General features: G+C 40.9%; 1 protein-coding gene across 9 annotated transcripts in view; it reads left to right on the plus strand.

Annotated features, from left to right (window-relative positions):
- Positions 1–8707: 8707 nt before the first annotated feature.
- KTN1 (kinectin 1) overlaps positions 8708–22514 on the plus strand; it is a 124657-nt gene continuing 110850 nt past the window's right edge. For 8 of the 9 annotated variants that reach the window (XM_036841671.1, XM_036841664.1, XM_036841670.1 and 5 more), the window contains exon 1: positions 8708–8843. The gene's annotated coding sequence lies outside the window, so the exon portion shown is untranslated. The remainder of the gene's footprint in view (positions 8844–22514) is intronic. The other variant, XM_036841665.1, reaches the window with a different exon arrangement.

Genomic DNA, 22514 nt, shown 5'->3' on the forward strand with positions numbered 1-22514 from the left:
TGAATAAAATCAACCTGCCATCTGATGGCTGCTGTTCCTCCCGGGGTATGTTGCTATACTAGGGTTCAGTGTAGGTATCTGCTCTTAGTAGGCTGGGCACTTAGCAGTAGTGGTAGGTAGAGTAATCTTGGTGAGAGGAAGTCCATGTGCTTGAACCCCTGCAGAACTTCCATCTCTGCAACTATGACCACTTTACTTATGAATTCATTGAACAAATTGCAGGTTGGCTGAGGAAAGAGGTTGGTTTACCTATAGTGGCCCATCTTGCCTACCTGATTATAGAGAACTGCAATCTTTTGCCCTAGATAAGCATTCCTACAGGAAAGAAATATCCTTACATTTTTTTTTTTAATCTTGGCAGTGGTCTATTTTTCCCAATTAATTAATTAATTAATTAATTTTTGTCTGTGCTGGGTCTTCGTTGCTGCACGCGGGCTTTCTCTAGTTGCGGCGAGCTGGGGGTACTCTTCACTGTGGTGCGCGGGATTCTCACTGTGGTGGCTTCTCTTGTGGCGGAGCATGGGCTCTAGGCACGTGGGCTTCAGTAGTTACAGCACACAGGCTCAGTAGTTGTGGCTTGAAGGCTCTAGAGTGCAGGCTCAGTATTTGTGGCGCACTGGCTTAGTTGCTCCGCAGCATGTGGTATCTTCCTGAACCAGGGCTCGAACCTGTGTCCCCTGCATTGGCAGGTGGATTCTTAACCACTGTGCCACCAGGGAAGTCCTATCCTTACATTCTATGTCCGCTATTAAGTGGGCATATCCACATGCCTCTTCCCCAAACCTCCTTGTTAACAGTTCTCCAATCTTGTACCAAGTCCCTGACCTCCAACCCATGAATTTTTGTAGACATAAATATATGGGCATCTCTCCCATATATAGGAAGAGTGCATACCAGATGTATGGCTTGACTATCTTCCCTTTGGGAAAATTTATCCTCCCCATAGTTCTCCAGGGCCACCCCTGAACAGGGTTGTGATTCTGTAGCAGTTTATTTTCATCTAGTACCCACATGTTGTATAGTTGCATCTCTAAACTAGGATCAATTTTTTTCCTTCCTTCATCAGGTGGAATTTCTTTTTTTTTTAATATACTTTTAAAAATATTTATTTATTTATTTGGCTGCACCGGGTCTTAGTTGCGGCATGCGGGATCTAGTTCCCTGACCAGGGATTGAACCTGCGTCCCCTGCATTGGGAGCGTGAAGTCTCAGCCACTGGACCACCAGGGAAGTCCCAGGTGGAATTTCTTATGAGACCATAGGTGTGAATGAAGGACAGGCGGCACTGCAGTAGATGGTGTGGCAGTCTTAACCACTTGTTCATAACTCATTTGTGCCTTCTCTGAAGGCACAAATGAGTTATGAACCTGTTTAACCTAGATTTTGCATAAACCATATCTTTTTGATGATGAACATTTTTCCCACTCCCAAATTTATGGGTTGATGGGTTAGATTACACCCAGTTCATAATAGGCAGCTCAGGTCACCTGGACAGTTGGTGTTCCATGGTCAAGTACTTGATCTTGATTAGAGGACAATGGCCAGCATATCCCAAAATCTAAAAGTCTGCACTATGCTTCTCCTACTGAGACTTGCCAGTGGCTTTACATTGTATTCTCATTTTCACTGTTGGATCTGCTGGGTCACAAGTCTCAGCTGACCATAGGGCACATGAGTCTTAGAACTGCTAGAGTTCTTTCTCGATCTGGGCCCAAAATTCATAGCCTGACAGGTTTCCCAGAAAATGAGTTAGAGTAGCAGACCCAAATGTAGTATGTGTTGCCTACAGAATCCAAAGATACCATGATGGTTAATTTTATGTGTTGACTAATTAGGCCACAGTACCCAGATATTTGGTCAAACATTATTCCAGATGTTTCTGTGAAAGAATATTTTAGATGAAATGAACATTTTAATTGGCTGACTTAGGGTAAAGCAGATTATTCTCCATAATGTGGGTGAGCCTCATTCCATCAGTTGAAGGCCTTAAAAGACAAAACCTGACCTTCTAGAAGAAGATGGAATTCTGCCAGCAGACTGCCTGGGGACTTGAACTGCAACACTCTTTCTTCCCTGGGTCTCCAGCCTGCCTTGCCCACCTTCAAGATTTTGGACTTCTCAGCCTCCACAATCATGTGCAGATATAAAAAATTGGTTCTATTTCTCTGAAGAATTCAGACTAATACAGATGCCTTTTCCTTAGTGGTAGGGCTTGCAAAATGCAGACACTGGTCTTTGCTTGGGAATATAGATTGTAATATAAGACCAGGGAGGGACTGCAGAGTGAGACAATAGAGGGACAAGGCTGGAAACCTGAGAGACATCAACACAAAAGAGATAGAGAAGACAAATTCAAAAAGGGACTGAGGAGCTTCAGGCTACATAGAAGGAAAAGAGAGAGCAGAAGAGCCATGTTTGTGAGGTCACTGAGGTCAAGGAAAGAGAAGCCTTTCAAGAAGTAATCAGTGGTGTCATTTGACAGAGAGGAGTTAGCAGCAGGGAAATCATTGGTGACTTCAGTGAGAAGTGTTTCAGAATCCAGTTGTGGGTGCAGAAGCAGGTTACCGCAGTATAAGGCAGAGTGAATGGGTAGTGAGAATATAGTCAAGTAAGTTGCATCTTAACCAATCCACGAATCAATCAAAAACCTGGCTTTGTAGGAGATGGGGTAGATGGGGTGGCCTGGAGTTTGAATATTTTCCCCCTCATTTAAGTGGAGAGATCCCTGAATGCAGGAATGGCTGATGGAGAGGGAAAGGTTGAAGATTCAGACAGAAAGGGCATTGCTGATGGACTGCAGTCCCTGAGGAGGCTCAGAGGGCTGACATCCAGAGGTCTGTGTCACGGGAGTCGGCATCCAGAAGAATTATTCTACAGCCCTCACAGAATGATGATTTGTAATAGCGATTGCAGTCTGTTTACCTTCTCTCATAAATATAAGACTTCCAAAAGAATAGATGGAAGTACCAAAAGGTGGCTTTTAAAAATTGTTGACCTGGATCAAAATAAGTTGGTAAATTGGAGATGTGGTCAGAAATAAATGGAACTAAGCCTGGGAAAGGTTAATTACAGGGTTGTCATACTACAGGGAGGAAAAACACTGGGCAAGGACTGGCTGGGAATCTAAGAGTTATCATGAGGAGCTGAATATGAGCAAGCAAATAGAAGCGTGTTTTTTTTTGTTTTTTCGGCCGTGCCATGTGGCTTTCGGGATCTTAGTTCCCTGATCAGTGGATTGAACCCATGCCCCCGGCAGTGAAAGAGCATAGTCCCAATCACTAGACCACCAGGGAATTCCCAGAGTGTGGTTTAAAAAGCAGGCACCATTCTGCAGGACACACATTTTTAAAAATTTATTTATTTATTTTTGGCTGTGTTGGGTCCTCGTTTCTGTGCGAGGGCTTTCTCCAGTTGTGGCAAGCGGGGGCCACTCTTCATCGCGGTGCGCAGGCAACTCACTGTCGCGGCCTCTCTTGTTGCGGAGCACAGGCTCCAGACGCGCAGGCTCAGTAATTGTGGCTCACGGGCCCAGTTGCTCCGCGGCACGTGAGATCCTCCCAGACCAGGGCTCGAACCCGTGTCCCCTGCATTGGCAGGCAGATTCTCAACCACTGCGCCACCAGGGAAGCCCAGGACACACATTTTTAAATGCATGTTTTATATTTAAACACCTAACATGCTGCTGTATATGTTGCAAATATTGCTGACTTTGTTCGATTTGTTGCTACTGATCTGCCCTCACCAGGTCATACTCTTAAAAATTATTTGGGGGCTTCCCTGGTGGCGCAGTGGTTGAGAATCCGCCTGCTAATGCAGGGGACACGGGTTCAAGCCCTGGTCTGGGAAGATCCCACATGCCGCGGAGCAGCTGGGCCCGTGAGCCACAATTACTGAGCTTGCACGTCTGGAGCCTGTGCTCCACAACAAGAGAGGCCGCGACAGTGAGAGGCCCGCGCACCGCGATGAAGAGTGGCCCCCGCTTGCCGCAACTAGAGAAAGCCCTCGCACAGAAACGAAGACCCAACACAGCCATAAATAAATTAAATAAATAAATAAATAAATAAATAAATAAATAAATAAATAAATAAATAAATAAATAAATTTAAATCAATAGTGATATTAAAAAAAAAATTATTGGGGCAGGAGTGGTGACGGTTATACTGAAATATCCATGTTCTCTTGCCTGATTCCTCAGGCCAAGATTCATCCCTGCAACTTGCCTGGTTAGGGTGAAGCTTGTATAGGCAGCAGTGGTGAAACAGACTCATTTTTTTTTTCTTTTCTTTATGTGACACTAAGCAGCAGCAGTATGTTGACCACATTTTTTATTTAGGCCTCATTGAATAGCTAATACAAATCAACTGATCTAACTTACTAAACAAATAAAACTTCTCACATGAGGACTACAAGTTAATCTTCTTTTACCTTCCACACTATTTAGGTCTCTTATTAGTAAAAGCGTAGCATCCACTATTCAAGAGTGCTGTGAAGATCCCTGGTTCGATCCCTGGTTGGGGGAACTAAGATCCCGCATGCCACAAGGCGAGGCCAAAAAAAAAAAAAGAATCAGAGGCTTTAAAGGTTGTTTCTTCCAATTGCTAGGTGTATTTGGACAAAATGTACATATTTCAATACTGTATTATTTTGGTTAGAAGAGTTTACATGATGCTGGTTGGCAGCCAATTTAATATTGTTGATTTAACTTAGTGTTATCTATCTGCTCCTTGTTTATGCTAATGACAAAAAAGGTATCATAAGTAAGAGAATCCTATACATAAATGAAAACTCACACTTTAATTGTTTGTGTACCTAAAAGTTTATACTTTGGGAGTCAACATGTTGCAGTGGCACATGCATGGGAATTGGAATCAAATAGATCTGGGTTCAGGTGCTGGTTTTTGAGCTCTGTGTTCTTGAAGGAGTTACTTATTCAGTGTAAGCCTAGTCCTATGGGGTTGTTTGGACAATCGTGTGTGCTAATTACGTTAAACACCTGCACCGTGCATATGCGGAAGAAATACTGGCTCCTCTTTCCTCACTTAATCCACCAGTTTCCAATCACTGACAGCCTTTGAAGATAGAAGACATGAAGGTGCCTTCAATAATGTTAAATTATGCTACAAAGTAGTTTGTTTTTTTTTAAAGGAATTCCTTTATTTTTATTTATTTATTTATTTTTGGGTGTGTTGGGTCTTCGTTTCTGTGCGAGGGCTTTCTCTAGTTGCGGCAAGCGGGGGCCACTCTTCATCGCGGTGCCCAGGCTTCTCACTATCGCGGCCTCTCGTTGCGGAGCACAAGCTCCAGACGCGCAGGCTCAGTAGTTGTGGCTCACGGGCCTAGCTGCTCCGCGGCATGTGGGATCTTCCCAGACCAGGGCTCGAACCCGTGTTCCCTGCATTGGCAGGCAGATTCTCAACCACTGCGCCACCAGGGAAGCCCTACAAAGTAGTTTTACCTCCCTACTTATTCCTGCCCAAATTTCCCTTGAAAGTCCCAAGTGATGTCTTGGGATTGCATGGGCAAAGTGGAAACTCCCTTCTGCTTAAATAAGACTAAGATTTCTTGCAGCTATTTAGGAGTGGAAGAAAGATGTGCTGCTTATCTATTACTGCATAACAAACCATCCAAAAATCATAAAAATTATATGGAGTCAGAAATTCAAGTAGGGCTTGGCTGAGTGGTTCTTCTGCTCCGTGTAGTACTGACTTGGATCACTTAGTGGTATTTAGCTTGTGGCATGGATGGTCTGGGGCTCCAGAAGCCCTCATTCATATGTCTGGCACCTTGGTGGGGACAGTTGGAAGGCTGGGCCCAGCTGGTTCTCTCTTCCTCCCCATGTAGTCTCAAGGCCTCTCCACATGGTCTCTCCAGCAAGGTAGTTGGACTTCTCACATGGCAGCTTAGGGCTCTAAGATCAGTGGTTCCAAGAGACAGGAAGTGAAATTGCCTGTCTCTTACAGTCTGGGCCCAGAAATTGGCACAGTGTTACTTCTGGCATATCCTATTAGTCACGTCAGTCACAGAGCCCTCCCAGAATCAGAAGGAGGGGCACAGATCCCACCTGCCCATGTAAAGAGTGGCAAATGATTTATGGTCACCTTTAGTCTGTTATGAAAGCATTTGAATGCCATATGCTGGAAGAGATTACATGTCAACAGGAACAATGCAGACCTCTCATAAGCACAGTTATGTGCCAGATACTTTGTTAGAATAGCTGATTACATCTAGATCTGCAGTTGCAGATGTTTGTATAAACTTCCCCACTCCATTATTTGGGTGGAGAAGGTGGACCTGGAATCTTCCTTTGTCTTTTAGTTCTGTGAAATGCTTCTATTATACTTTCATCTCTGCCATCCCTGAAATGGTGGAGTAGGAGGTGTAATATGTTACTCATATATTACTCAAATCTCTACAGAACTCACCACTTCTGGGAAATCTTCCCTAGAAAAAACAGGAATAGCCTGCTTTCTCTCTATCTGCTAGAGAGATAGGTACTGTGTGTCTTTAAAACTTTTCCAAAATTAGAAAAAAGAGTTATTACACGCTAAAAGTCAGAAGGCAATCGCCAGTAAATTGCAGAGAGCGAGCAAGAAGGGAATACTCTTCAGGTAATAGTGTTACACTTTATCATTTTCAATAAAATTTAATTTCTTAGTTGTTAACTACTAGAGATACCTCACATGTTGGGAGTGCTAATCTTTTTTAGCGAGTTAGTTGCTGCTTCAGTAACATTAGAGAGTAGTAAGCAGCAACCAAGGTTAATTATATCTTAGGTTAATTATATCTGTTAATTATAGTTAATGATATTATATTATACTTAGATGGTACGTCTTAATTCCTAATAGGGCTTATCATGCATAACAGTTCTAGTAAGTCTTTGTTTTTACGTGAATAAATATGAAGCTTATGATGAAGAATGAAGTATCGAGGCACTTCCCTTTCAAAGTCAAAGTTCAATCACTCAGAGAAGTTGAAACAGCTGACACATTTATGCTTTTTTTTGTTTCAAACTATGGAACACAAAAATAAGTGATCCCTGACCATAAGAAGTGGTATATTTAGGGTAAACATGTCCCTAAGTTCCATCCACTTCTTGTCTTATGTACAAATGTACCTAAAAATTACTGTTTCTAAAATGACACTGAGGTTTTACTGAAATCATAAAAATGATAGAATTTAAAAATTCTAACCTAAAATCTGCTTTAGTACCAACCAGAGGAAATTAGATGGTTGTTTGTAGGCTAATCAAGAGTCCTTAAACTCCTTTATAGAAATGATACATTTCCCCTCTTTGTATTAACAGACTAATGGCTACCCTCTTCAGTGAAGCTGGATCCTTTATCACAGGCTCAGGAGACAGCCAGAGGTTTAGAGATAGATTGCTTTGAGGGCACTGGAACCGCTGAGGTGCTAAGTAACCCTACCGAAAAAGAAAAAAGAGGGTGGCGCTTCTCGAGTTAAAATAAGACAGAATGCATCATTGGAGAACACAGTGGCTGAAGACTGGCAGAATTCTCAACATCTCAGGCTACCACATACTGTTCAGTTTTCATGTGTACTTTGGAGGTGCTCTAGAAAGCTCTGACAAAAAATAATTAGAATACAGATGTACAGTACATTTTTAGCCAGCCCATATAAAGGTGACCCTGGTGGTGTAGGAAATGTTCTGATGTTCATTACTTAAAAATTGGTCTTGTTCCCCTTTGTCAGTATGTAGCAGGAGGTGTTAGTGATGAGTCCTAATTTTATGTGTCTCTATCCACCCTCTAAAAGGTTTTGAATTATTTTGAGCTCTCATAACATTTGAGGAGAGCCTGTGGGTGTTTTGTGTATGTTCTGGACAATGCCTAGCATTCTGCGAGAGATTGATAAGCAGTAAGTAATAAACACATCTCATTTGCCAGTGGACCAGGAAGATAGCTATCATTCTTTTAGCAAAGAGCAAACTAATAAGCAGGGATTCTGGCCAACCTTTCCTTTCCTCTGTAGCTTACAGTTATTTACCTGGGCTTAATGAATGGCCATCGGCTGGCAGACACAACAGCTTCACAATATTTGCACACAATTTATTTGGGTCCGTTTAAAATTTCTCTCTCTCTTTGGCTCCAGGGTTGCCCGAAGGAGAATTCAAAGAAAAACTCTTGAGACAGAGGAACGGATGATTTCGTTTTCTATTGATTTCTGGGGAGGAATCTGGGAGGGCTAGGTGAAATCGAGTACCATTTGCTTAAGGATAAAAAAAAAAAAAATCCATATATACGCTAATATGTATAAAATGGATAACTAACAAGAACCTGCTGTATAAAAAAATAAAATAAAATAAAATTCAAAAATTCAAAAAAAGAAAATCATAAGGAAGAGAAAAAAAAAAAAATCCAGTCTGAGGGGCCAGGTTGGAGGGCCATGCAAGACGAAACCAGCTTTGGGGGAAAGACAGAGAGAGACAGAGAGAGACAGAGAGAGCAGGGCTCCCGCACGAAGGGAATTCCGCTGAGCCTCGGGCCCCAGAGCTCCCACCTTCCACCTAGCTGCGGGACGTTATCTCGGGAGGAAAGCCCCGGAATCCCGAGCCCGCCAGACGCTGGGACTTACCCGAGCGCGCGGGAGAGCGCGCGGGGGACGAGGCGGCGACGCCTGTCCCTTTAAGGGGCCGGTCTCCGGGCACCGCCGGCCCAGACGCCGGGACGTGCCGGGGCCGCCCCGCCCCGAAACCGCCCGTTTCCTGCCGGGAGGCGCGACGGCACCTGAGATACTGCGGCGGCGGCGGCCACTCGGAGCGGGCGGCTCGGGCTGTACTGCCGGTGCCGCCGCGTCTTTCCGGTATCCTTCCTCGGCCGCGCAGGGTAAGGGAGAGCGGGCTGCGCCGGGCCCGGGCTCCGGCCGCGGGGACCGCGGAGAGGGGAGGGTTGCGCCGGCCGCGGGGTCCCAGGCAGACTGGAGGGCCGCGTCGGGCGGTGGGGGGGGGCGCGGCCGTGGGGCTGGGACACCGCCCGCCGCCGCCCCCGCCGGGTAGGCCTCGGGCGCCGGGTCGCCGCCGCCGGGCTCCTGCTTGGGCCGGGCCACCGAGGCGGGCGGGCTCCGAGCGGCCTCTCGGCCTCGCCGGGCCGCCGCGGGCCCGATCCCGGTTCCGCCGCGGCGTCTCGTCCGAGGACGTCTCCCGAGGGCGAGGTCGGCCGGAGAGGGCCCTGGGGTGACCGAGGCGCCTATTTTTAGCCGGGCGTGAAGGCCCTCGGGAAGGAAGGCTGATTACCGCCTCCTCGGCCGGTGGACGGAGGGAGCGCGTCCCCGGAGGCCTCCCTGGGCGGGAGCTGGGCCACACTTACGCCATGCTGGAATTCCAGCCCTCGCCGCTCTCGGGGTACTGGGGGAAGCGGCGTCCGGCCCTTCCAGTGCCCCCTCCCGCCGCCCTGTGCTCGCCCCCGGGTCCTAGAGAGGGGCGGTTGGGCATGGGAAAGCAGCGTGAGGGCAGAGTTTGGAAAAAATCTGTGGACCGCCCTTGAGACTGGGGAAGTTATCCTTCCTCTCCCTGAGGGGTGTGTCTTCCTTAGTGATTCCCCCTCCCCCCTTCAGTCTCCAACAATGAGATTTTTGGCGTTGGGGACCTCGGCAGAAAACCCAACCGGCAGCCTAGAAAAGTCGTACGGTAATCCGACAACTGGTGTGGCATGTGCAGCACCGCGCGTCGGTCGTGAGGCAGCATGTGTACCAGAGACCGGCATCCCCAGACGCGGGGAGCGGCATCCTAACCTCGGCCAACTGCACCCTGATTAGGTTCAAGAGCGGGCTGTTTAATCTTAGCTCTTCCTTGTGGGCGGAAGCGGGAATCTAAATTCATGGTTGCGCCTATTCCAGAAAAGGATTCCTTAGCAGGTATCTGAATAAACACTGCTTAAAAAGCTGCAGTTGAAGTTAACTGTTCAAAGTTGTGCTTTTTCTGAGACGCTTTGTGGAAACGCTTGAGAAATTTAGACACCCATAGCCTGCTAAAGATACACACCTTGGGGTGAACTAAACACTCTGAATTGTGTAGGAATTGTCTTAAAGTTTGAATTATTGGTTAATTAGGTTGCACTTCTCCCTGCCTCACCTAGCAGGTGAATGGCATCACTGTCTTCAGTCTGGCTAAAGTAGTTGCTGATGAGACTTATGATTGTCCCAAGAATAACACTGGAGTACTCTTGAGTTGCTTTGTGTTTTGGGTAGACATACCTTGCTATAAATACTTTCATATTTAATGTGTTCTCTGATAAACAAGCCCCCCCCCCCGCCCCACCCCCGACTCCCCACATCCTCTTGTTCAGGGATCTAACAAGAAATAACTGGGTTTATTGTTTGTAGATTCTAAGGAAAATTCATTAATTCACCCCTCTTTCCCTCCCCCCAACATTGAGTTAGAAATGTCTTTCCTAATTTTGCAGCCTTAGCAGTGTAACCAACTCTATCAGGTGCACTTAGAGAATGAAGTGTTCTGTTTACCTTTGTGAGATTCATACTGAAACTTAAAATATAACAAAGCCTGATGAAATTTTTTCTTAAAAATATTAAACACTTTAAAATTATAAAAGATATTGAGTATTCTATAACCCTTTCTTGATGGCTCAGAGTCAACATTATGAAGAGCCATTAATTTATGAATTTGTTTCCAGTTTAGTTTTTTCTGTATCCTCCTTTAATATCATAGTCTCTTCTGCTTGATGCAAGTGTTTTCATCTGTCTCTCACTCCATGCCTCTTTCCAGGTTGTAGGCTTTAACCTGCTTTTAGTGGGGAGAACATTTTAATAATTAGATGTTAAAGGACAGTCAGTATGACTTTTATAAAGGGCCTGAGAAGTGAAAGCTTTTTTGAGGCTTACTTTAAAGGACTTGTGTTAAGATTGATACTGTTGGTAACTTACCTTGAATTTTACTTGAAATATATGGAAGGTGTATTTTTAATTGCATACTTATTATAACTTTTTATAGCAAAGAAAGTTTTAATCTAAAAGATCTCACAATACTTTGTAAAAAATTTAAGTTGTTAATAAATGTAACGGTATGGGTTTCTTAGGAATCTGACCTAATGTGTAAAAAGGAAATGAAGAGAGACTATGCTTTTCAAGAACATTCGAACGTTTGAGGATAACATCTTGTAAGCTGCTTTTTCTGTATACTGTTTATGTTTTTAGTTATTTTGCAGGTAAATCCAGAGGATACTTAGAGGCTAGAAGCAAGTAATTGTTTCTTTAGAAATTATCACTTTTATGCACAAATGAAGTTGAGTTTCATTGCTTCCTCTTTCAGTTTTTGTGAACATGACTTTGGGTGTTCTGATCTTAAAAATGTAGTTTATATACAAAGCACAGGTTAAACATTGGTTTGGATAAGAATATAAGCTATTTTTTTCTATAAACAGAAAATTAAACAGAAAGGGAAAAAACCTTTAGTACCATAACTAAGGAGTTTGATTTAACTTAATCTTCTGTATCTGAGCTCTAGAAAGAGAAAAGTAATGACAGTTTATAACTGTTTGCATGCCAGGGTGTTGAATTGGTGTTTAAATGTTTTTTTCGGTCTTTGAGTTTGATTGCAGTGTTATTTAGGCTTTTTTTTTTTTTTTTTAAAGCTTGATGGTATTCACATTGCTTAATTTGTGTCATGCTTTATTTGTTTATTTATTTATTTATTTATGGCTGTGTTGGGTCTTCGTTTCTGTGCGAGGGCTTTCTCTAGTTGCGGCAAGCGGGGGCCACTCCTCATCGCAGTGCGCGGGCCTCTCACTATCCGCGGCCTCTCTTGTTGCGGAGCACAGGCTCCAGACGCGCAGGCTCAGCAATTGTGGCTCACGGGCCCAGCCGCTCCGCGGCATGTGGGATCTTCCCAGACCAGGGCTCGAACCCGTGTCCCCCGCATTGGCAGGCAGATTCTCAACCACTGCGCCACCAGGGAAGCCCCTATTTAGGCTTTTAAAATTAATTTTTAAAATGGTATACGTTTTTAATTGGTTTTATCTTAAAAAGATAAAATAGGCAAAATAGTATACTTTTAGTACTAAGAATAGTTTTAGTAATGACTCCAGTAGGAAATCTGATACTCCTAGGAAATGTGTAAGAAGTGACCTCCTTTTAAAAAAGTTGTGATTTAGTATTTTACCTATCACCTTAACTACTACAGGCTGATTAAGAACTTCTAACCTCAAGTCTAGTTTCAGCAAAGTGATTTGTACACTAAGTGGAACTTAAATGAATTGTTTATACTCCCCTCCTTACAGGACATTGTTTTTTGGGTTTCTCTTCTCACTAATTGCTCTACTTATTCTGTGTTTATGATTCGTTCTCATTCTTGAAGTGCTCAATCCTTGGTTCACCTTTCTTTTTATACTCCTCTGGTGATCTCATCCAGTGTCATGGCTTTAAATACCTATATGCTGATGGCTTCCATTTTTATATCTACAGTCCAGACTTACCTCCTGTATTCTGTACGACCTGTTCTGAATTTCTGTTTGGATGTGAAGTAGTAAACTCAAACTAAAATTCCATGTTCCTCTTTAAACCTGCCGTAGGTGCAGGCTAATCCATCTTATTAGATGGCAGCTCTATCCAATATTCAGGTGAAAAGAAAAATGGAGTCATCCCTGACTTATCTCATTCATACTTGGCATTCTTGGCTCAATCTTATCTTGAAAATATATCCAGAATCAAATCAGTTCTTACCACCTCCATTGCTCATTAGGCTAGTCCAAACCAGTCTTCTCTCTCTTGCCTATATTTCTGCAGTTAACCTCCTAATGGGTTTCTCTGCTTCTATCCTAGCTCTCTAAAGTCTTTTTCAACAAAGCAACCAGATCATACCACTTCTTTCCTCAAAACCCTGCAGTGACTTCCCATATGCAGAGTAAAATCCAAAGTCCTTGTGGTCTACAAGGTCTTACAGAATCTGGATACTCCTACTCTCCCCATCCTCCCTTACCTCTCCTAAGTTAGCTACTACTCTGCCTCCTGCTTATTTCACTCCAGCCCCACTGGCTGTCTTAGAGCCTTTACACTGGCTGTTACTCCTCCTTTAGTCATTTTTTCTGTAAGGTATCTACATGACTGATTGCCTTGTCTCCTTTAAATCTTTGCTCTTAAAATGTTTTTCAAAATGATCTGCCTTCTATTTAAAGCTGCACTTCCCTACTTATGATCTCTCTACCCTGTTCTGTTTTCCATAGCAATTGTCACCTTTCAACAAACTATATAATTTCCTTGTTGATCATGTTTATTATCTCTTCTCTCTGCCCCCAGACGTACGCTATAATGTAACCTCTATGAGGACAGGGCTTTTTGTCTCCTTTTGTTTATTGATGGATTCTAAGGGTTTAGGGCAGTGCTTGGCACATAACAGGTGCTCAATAAAGATTTATTAAAGATGTGTTTATTACAAGTGAATTAAAATCTTTATCCTGCAGGTTTTGTTTTTTTTTTACTGTGATGCATACTCATTTTTGGACACATGTAGTTTTCACTTTGCTCCTTTCCTAGGAGCAGTCAGAGAGCAGAAGAAAAGTGGCAGGGAACCTTTGGGAACCCCTTGGTGGAGGGAGTGATGTTTGAATGTGGCGGAGACTGTCTTACCTGTCCCACGTGATTAGGACCATTAGTTAGGTAATTTAAAAAGTTTGGTTAAAGCAAGAACTTGAGGTATCTGTGCACTTTGTTTTAATTTTAAGCATTTACTTTTACTTTTATTTGCCTCTCTTTTTATTTGGATCAATCTCTTGTCTTTGAGTAGGGGGTCTCCTGATCTTTTTTCTATACATCATTCCTTAAAAGCATTGTCTGTAATTTCTAGTATTGCTTTTTTTTGGTGTAATGAAACATTCGAACTTCAAAATCATTCTAGATTTTTCCAATCCTTATCAAGGCTTCCAAAGATTTAACTTAGTTTTCATAGAAATAACAGCTTTGTCTTTATTCTGTCATCTAATCGATTTGTAGAAATAAGCAAGTGTATAGGTGAGTAGGTTGCTAGCCAGAAGCATTTAGCTTTCTATAGACACTAGCCCATGTATTTTTAACCAAGGGGAGAAATGTCATTTAATCCAGTGAGAGGTCCTTTAAGATAGCTTCCATATTGAACGGTTTTCATGGGGGCCATAGGATCCTAGCTGCCTGCCATTACTAGAGGAGAATGTCATTTATCCACATTTCTTTATTTTTGGTTCTGAGTGACATCTGCAATTAGTTATCAGAACTTATATGATTTTTAGTAATTACTTTGTCAGGAGACCTGATGTTATGCTACATTCTCACTGGAAAATGTGGGATGATTATTATTTATTCTTACACATGAGTCATTTAAGTTGCCAAGGAAACAGTCTGGTCTGGAAGTCAGTAGTTAGGAGACCTACAGGTCTTAGACCTTATTAATTCTAAGGTTTGTGCAAGTTTCTTATTGCTCAGTTCTTTAATTATATAATGTGTGGTGTAAGTGGAAAGAGTGTGGGTGCTAGGGAGTCTGAAGAACTTGGGTTTGAATTTGGCTTTGCTAGTTAATACCACTTACTGTATGTGTGGATTTACTTGCCGGAAACTCATTTGCCTTGCTTATATTATCTTAGTAGTTGCTACATAAGTGATAGCTAACATTAGAGTGCTTATTTGTTGTAAGGCTTTGTAAATACTTAATGTACAGTATCATATTTATCCTCTCTGCATCCTAATGAGATAGATAGTATTTGGTGGAAACGAGGGAGGCAGGTTAAATAATTTGTCCAAAGACGAAGCAAATAAAAGGAGGAACCTGAATTTGAACTAGATATTCTGACTCTAGAGCCCATTCTCATACATTGAGCTGTTTCGTAAGAATGCTTTCTGAAAACAAGAGTAAGGCACTGTCTATGTGCAATTGTCTGATGTTAGGTATTAGAAAGCTACATTAAGGTTATAAAGATTTCTTTCCCCTGGAGTTAGAGAATTAACTCTTAAAGCTAGTGACTTAAATTTGAGAACTTAAAGTTTTCCAAGGAGAGAAAATAGTAAAAGCCATTTAAAACCAAATTCTATAAAGTGTTTTATAGAGAAAGCAATAGGTAGACTATGATCTTTTTAATTTACAAGAAATTTTTTCAGTCTTAATTCCTGGGTATGTGCATTATGAGTTTTACTGCCCTGTGATCTTGTATGCATTGCTCAGTGGTTATTTCAGAAAGGCCAACCCTGATCAGCAAAATGCATGTCCTCTTTATTCTTTGTCTCAGCCTTATTTTTCTTCACTGCATGATCAGTTATTACCTAACATTATAATATATGCTTGTTTATTTATATGCTTGATATCTGTTTCACCTCTAAGAATATAAGCACTATGAGGCGGGAACTTTCTTGCTCACCACTGTGAAGTATATTTCTGGCACTTAGGTAGTGCTCAGTTTAATGAATGAATCAATTGCCTGATGTTTGAAAATGATTGGGACTCATTGAGCCTTCTGGTTTACTTGTCATTTTTTTTTCAAATATGAATACTTTAATAGGAAATATTATATAATTATTTCAGTTCCCAGTTTTCATTTTTTTGAAAAAGTACTTCATAATTTAACTACAGATTACCCACATGGCAATTATATAAGTGAGGAGCTAGATATATCACGTATTTTAAGGAACTCTCCATATCTAGCCATATTTAAATGACAGATCTGGAGTAAGAAATAATGATTTAAAAAAGCATTGTCCAAATACAAAAAGGCATGTAATACGTTCCTTTAAGGCTTAAATAATGACTTAGGAAAGTTGTATCATTCCTTTCAGACACCACTGATTAAACGGATCATGAGAAAGTCAAACTAATAATGTTAAAATTTGTATGTATTCAAACAAACAAACTTGAGACTAGAATTTGAATCTTCCTGACTTGGATTACTGCTAATTTTGCCAATTGCTTTACTTGTCATTTGTGCCATCCGCCTTCTCCATTAGCACGGCTAGTTGATTTACGTGCAATGCCATGGAAAGTGAGAGTTCAGGAATAAGGGTTTCAGGTTTACTCTTGGGAGTGGGATGGAAAACAAAATTTAATGCACGAATTTCAGCAAAAGTACTTCTTAGTACTAGTTAATCTTGGTTGATCAGCAATGTAAGTGTTCTGAATGAAATATATACATAAATTATTTAGTGATTGCATGTGTTTAGATCTGGTTACCTTTGAAGTAAATTTGAACAAGCTAGGCTGTACTTTGAAAGCTCCCTAATGTTCTGAATGCTATGTTGTTGAACATTTAAAATGTTTCCTTAAACTTTTTTTAAAAATAAATTTATTTTTATTTGTTTTTGGCTGCGTTGGGTCTTCGTTGCTGTGCGTGGGCTTTCTCTAGTTGCGGTGAGCAGGGGCTACTCTTCGTGCGGTGCTTGGGCTTCTCATTGGGGTGGCTTCTTTTGTTGCGGAACATGGGCTCTAGGCGCGCGGCCTTCATTAGTTGTGGCACACGGGCTCAGTAGTTGTGGCTCGCGGGCTCTAGAGTGCAGGCTCATTAGTTGTGGCGCATGGGCTTATTTGCTCCGCGGCATGTGGGATCTTCCCAGACCAGGGCTGGAACCCATGTCCCCTGCGTTGGCAGGCAGATTCTTAACCACTGTGCCACCAGGGAGGTCCCTTAAATTTTTAATATCCATGCACAGGTTGAATTCATTTGTGTGCTTCTGGCCTGTACTTGTTTAGTTTATTGGGAAGTCATGTTCATTTGAAATGTGCTCCGTAATTATTTTACATAGTTTTCCTAACCTGGATATCTCAGGTTGGCTGAACATGATTTCTGTGATGTGAATTTCTCAAGCTTCTCATATAATTTGGTATTTTCATTTCTGGGTATAGTTTCAGTTACTGTGGTGTATAATCCCTTTTTGTATCTTTTTTTTTTTTTTCTGTTTTTGAACACTAAATGGGATCCTTCTGTATGAGTTTATTTGCAACTTCCTTTTTCTCCTCAACTTTATTGTCCAGATATTCTTCCACCAAATTGTATATAGCTCTAATTCATTCACTTTCACTTCTACCTGGAGTTTCATTGTATGTAAATTTGCTGCCTTGTTTATTATCTGTTGATGGGCATTTGGGTAGTTTCCAGTTTTCTTTTGCTATTATAAACAGTTCTGCTGTGAATACCTTGTATAGGTCTCTTGGTGCACTTGCATCCTTACTGTCTTTAGTACAGTGTTTTAAAAAACTTTTTTTGTTACTACTTACAATAAGAAATAAATTTTACATTATGAGACTCAATACATTATCAGATGTATACATATGTAACAAAGTTTCTTGGGGAAAAAAACCCCATGTGATGCTACTTTGTTTCATTAAGAATAAGAATGCTAATCAAGACCAACTAAGTTGATTTTTGCTACCCACTAATGTTGAGATTTGCAGTTTGAGTAAATTGTGTTGGACTTTATACCTAGTTGGGAGTGGAATTGCTGAATTGTAGGAGAGGTACATTTTCAGCTTTACTGTAGGTAGCACTGAGTTGTTTTCCAATATAATTGTACCAGTTTATTCTCCTCACTAGTGTATACATGTGATGGCTCCACATTCTGGCCTATACAGTTGACCCTTGAACAGCTTGGGGGGGTTCGGGATGCTGACCTCTGTGCACTTGAAATTCTGCCTATAATTTATAGTTGGCCCTCTGTATCCCCTGTTCCTCTCGATCCATGGTTTGGCATCACAAATTAAACTAACTGCATGTTGTATAGTACTGTAGTATTTACTATTGAAAAAAATCTGTGTATAACACCCTCACATTTCACTCCCGTGTTGTTCAAAAGTCTACTGTACTTGATGTTGGTAAATACTAAAGTTAGACAGCTTGTTGGGTTGAATTGATATCTTGTAGTTTGTGCATTTTTGCTTACTGAGGGGAGATGTCTTTTCAAATGTTTCCTGGCCATTTTTGTTTCCTTTTCTCAGAAATGACTGTTGGGTTTGTCTTTCTTTTTGATAGGACTTCTTTATATGTTCTGAATACTAATTCTCTGTGGATCATGTATCACAAATGTCTTTTCCCATTTTGTGGCTTGTCGTTTTCACTTTTGTATGGTTTCTTTGTTAATAAAAGTTAAACATTTTAATTTAGTTGAATTTCTCAGGATTTTCCTTTTATGGTTTGTACTTTGTGTCTTGTTTAAGAAATCCTTTCCTGCCTCAGGGTTATAAAGGTATTCGTGCATGTTGTGGTATAAAGTTCAATGTTGCCTTTCACAATTGTTTTCCCAGGAATTGATTTTTGTTTCTTCCCTTCTATGCTGCTGTTTTCTTTTCGACAAAGTTTCACTACTTAGCATTTCAGTTTTTTCTTTTAAGGACTAAAATGTGTGAATTTAGTAGATACTTTGAAGTAAATCTTTGAGTTAGTAGTATTATGTATTGTCCACACCTTGCTTTTAGAGTCATAGGTAAATAATTATGTAAGAATGTTAAGGTATGGATAGTTATCTAGTAAACTTTGAAGTCTTCACTCTCCCCCAACCCCCATATGACATTATAAATTTGTAAATATTTCAGGGATGCCAGTGTTTGCATGTGGTTTTCTTAAGTTGTTATGGACATTTGTTGTGAAGTAGTCTGGTTAGTTATTTTCTTAAAAGTTGCAGCTCTTTGTGCTTGGTATTTTACAGTTTTACTGTAGTGCACTGTGAGTGTGGACCTATTTCTCTATATCTAACTAATACTCAGAGTATACATATAATCTGAGGAATCAGATTGTCTTCAGTTTTGGAAAATTCTCAGCTATTCAAATATTGCTTTTGTTATTTTTACTTTTCTTCTCTTTTGGTAGACCTATGTTGGAGTCTTTTAGTTTATCCTCTATTTTAATTGCTCTTTCAGTTTTGTTTTTTTTTTTTCTATGCCTTATACCAGGTGAATTTGGTACAGTGTAGCAATTTACTTTTTTCCTCTGCTACTGTCCAGCTTAGAGTTTATTCTGTCTATTGAGTCTACATGCCAGTATTTACAATTTTCATTTCTTAGCTTTGAAATTGCTTTTTCATATATACCTGCCTGTTTCAGTTCTCTGTTTTTGTTTTATAACCGTTGTGCTATTTTATAAAAAAATTCCTTTATCTGACATCTTTAACATGTTCAAATTTTTAAATCTTTGTCAGACTGTTACATAAAACTAATACTATCTGGTGTGAATTCATGTTTTTAGTGGGGTTTTTTTCCCCTCATCATTAGATTTCTTCCTATGTTTTGGATTATTGGTTTATTAAGTTCATTTTAAGTGGAGGTTTTTTTCTTTTTTACGCTTTTCACTCTTAGTGATCATTCCCACCCCCACCTCCAAATTATTTATTTATTTTTTAACCGTTTCTCCCTGGCCCACTCTTCCTCTAGTTGCAAACTAGGTTTGTTCTGGGACAGTTAAAAGAAAAATGCAAGGTAGAAAGAAGTGTTTCTAATATGAAATCATGTACTGAGAAAGAGGGAGATGAGGATGTGTGTGTGTGTGTGTTTGTGTGCGTGTATGTGTGTGTGTATATATATATAGAGAGAGAGAGAGAGCGCACTCATATTTAGAAGAGTATTGAATGAAATCTAAAAAAAATGACAGTTTGTTATGGGGGAGAGGAACATAGTGTAGAAGAGCACAAGGGTACAATTTATGTTCTGAATTTTCCTTTTTCTTTAGACCTGACTTTGGAGCCATGTAAATATTTTGCATAATTATTAAAAATTTTTCTTAGGTCTCTAAAAATTAAAAGTAAAGCAAAACAAATGAATTTTACGTGTATTCACTTGGTGGACACCAGAGTGAAACTACGCCAAGTGACTTTAAAAGACAATGACTTGGGCTTCCCTGGTGGCGCAGTGGTTGAGAATCTGCCTGCTAATGCAGGGGACATGGGTTCGAGCCCTGGTCTGGGAAGATCCCACATGCCGCCGAGCAACTAGGCCCGTGAGCCACAACTACTGAGCCTGCGCGTCTGGAGCCTGTGCTCCGCAACAAGAGAGGCTGCGATAGTGAGAGGTCCGTGCACCGCGATGAAGAGTGGCCCCCACTTGCCACAACTAGAGAAAGCCCTCACACAGAAACGAAGACCCAACACAGCCAAAAATAAATAAATAAACAAATGTGGGGTTAAAAAAAAAAAAAAGGCAATGACTTGACTGACTGATGATATTCCCCACTGGAATAGACCCTGGGAAGAGAGTGCAGGAAGGATGACAGAGAAGGAAAACAAGTCTTGAACTATTATAATCATAATTTTGGTGGCAGTGTATGCATTGTATTTCAGTACTGTGTAGTGCGTGTGTTGTGGGCTAATTGAAATGAGTGAATATATTGGTTTTGTTGAAAACTGAGACTTTTAGCATTATTTAAAGGAGATGTAGTGTTTTTTTTTTTAATACTTCTGATGTGGACCATTTTTTAAAAGCTTTATTGAATTTGTTACAATATTGCTTCTGTTTTATGTTTTGGTTTTTTGGCCACAAGGCATGTGGGATCTCAGCTCCCTGACTAGGGATCAAACCCGCACCCCCTGCATTAGAAGGCGAAGTCTTAACCACTGGACTGCCAGGGAAGTCCCATTTTTTTAATTGAAGTATAGTTGATTTACAATGTTGTGTTCATTTCTACTGTACAGCACAGTGATTCAGTTATACATATATAAACATTCTTTTTTAAAAAATATTCCTTTGTTATGATTTATCCTAGGATATTGAATATAGTTCTCTGTGCTATACAGTAGGACCTTGTTTACCCATTCTGTATATAAAAGCTTACATCTGCTAACTCCAGCCTCCCACTCTTCCCTCCCCCAACCCCCTCCCCCATGGCAACTGCCAGTTTCTTCTCTATGTCTGTGATTGTTTCTATTTCATAGATAGGTTCATTTGTGTCATATTTTAGATTCCACATATAAGTGATATCATATGATATTTGCCTTTTTCTTTCTGGCTTACTTCACTTAGTGTGATAATTTCAACCTTGTATCCATGTTGCTAAAGCAGATGTAGTGAAATTATGTAAAAACCCTATAGTACTAAATTTGAGTAGAAGCACCTGTATGCACTCATGCAATAATTTAACTTATTAAAATGTATGCATTTTCTGGCCCTGTTGACTTAAAAGGTCTAGAAACAGTGACCAACCCAATAGCACTCTTGATGCTCACATTGTGATCTTTAAATATCCTTTCACAATAAAAGTAAACTAGTGCTCAGAATGGGCATTTTCCAAGTCTAAGGCAGGAAGTGTAGGAGATGAGCCTGCATATATTATCAATAGTACCACAAGCTCAAAGGTTTACAGTAACACACATTTGCACCACCCCCTTAACTGGGTCCTCTGCTACAGGGTTTCACAAAACTGCTATTATGGTGTTGTCCATGGCAGGGGTCTCATCTGAGGTTCAGCTGGGGAAAGATCTGCTTCCAAGTTCATGTGGTTGTTGGCAGCATTCAGTTCCTTGGAGGGTGCCCAACTGAAAGCCTTAGTTTCTTGTTGGCTGTTGTCTGGGAGGCTGTTCTTAGCTCCTTGCCTCATGACCCTCTCCATAGGCAGCTTATAACATGGCAGCTGCTTTCTTCAAAGCCAGTAAGGGAGAGAAAGAGTGTCCTATTAACAGGGGTTACAGTCTTATGTAATATAATTATGTATATGTAATCATTTTTAACATTTTGTCACCTTTGTCATATTTTACTGATTAGGAGCAAGTCACAGGTCCCACTCATACTTAATGGAGGGGATTGTACAAAGGTGAGAATGCCAGGAGAGCAACTCGAGTGTTTTTTTTTTTTCCTAGAATGTCTTGTCAGAAAGCAATAGAGCAACTAAAAAGAGGGTAGTGTCAAAACAACCTAAGAGCCATCCTGAATAAGATCCCATTGGTCAAAAGGGGGACAATTGCATTATATGCAGATGATATGATACTATATATAGAAAACCCTAAAAACTCCACCTAAAAACTACTAAAACTGATAAACGAATTCAGCAAGGTAGCAGGGTATAAGATTAACATACAGAAATTGGTTGCGTTTCTTTACACCAACAATGAAATATCAGAAAGGGAATGTAAAAAAAACAATGCTTTTAAATATCTCAGCCCCAAAAATAAAATACTTAGAAATAAACCTCACCAAGGAGGTGAAAGACTTATATGCTGAGAGCTGTAAAACATTAATAAAGGAAATTGAAGATGATACAAAGAAATGGAAAGATATCCCATGCTCTTGGATTGGAAGAATTAATATTGTTAAAATGGCAATACTACCGAAAGCAATCTACAGATTTAATGCGATCCCTATCAAATTATCCATGACCTTTTTCACAGAACTAGAACAAATAATCTTAAGATTCATATGGAACCATAAAAGACCAGAATTGCCAAAGCAATCCTGAAGAAAAAGAACAAATTGGGAGGCATAACCATCCCAGACTTCAGACAATACTACAAAGTATGGTACTGGCACAAAAACAGGTATATGATCAATGGACAGAATAGAGAGCCCAGAAATAAACCCACACACCTACGATCAATTAATCTTCGACAAAGGAGGCCAGAAT

The sequence above is a fragment of the Balaenoptera musculus genome, chromosome 2 (assembly GCF_009873245.2).
Source record: "Balaenoptera musculus isolate JJ_BM4_2016_0621 chromosome 2, mBalMus1.pri.v3, whole genome shotgun sequence".
NCBI lineage: Eukaryota > Metazoa > Chordata > Mammalia > Artiodactyla > Balaenopteridae > Balaenoptera > Balaenoptera musculus.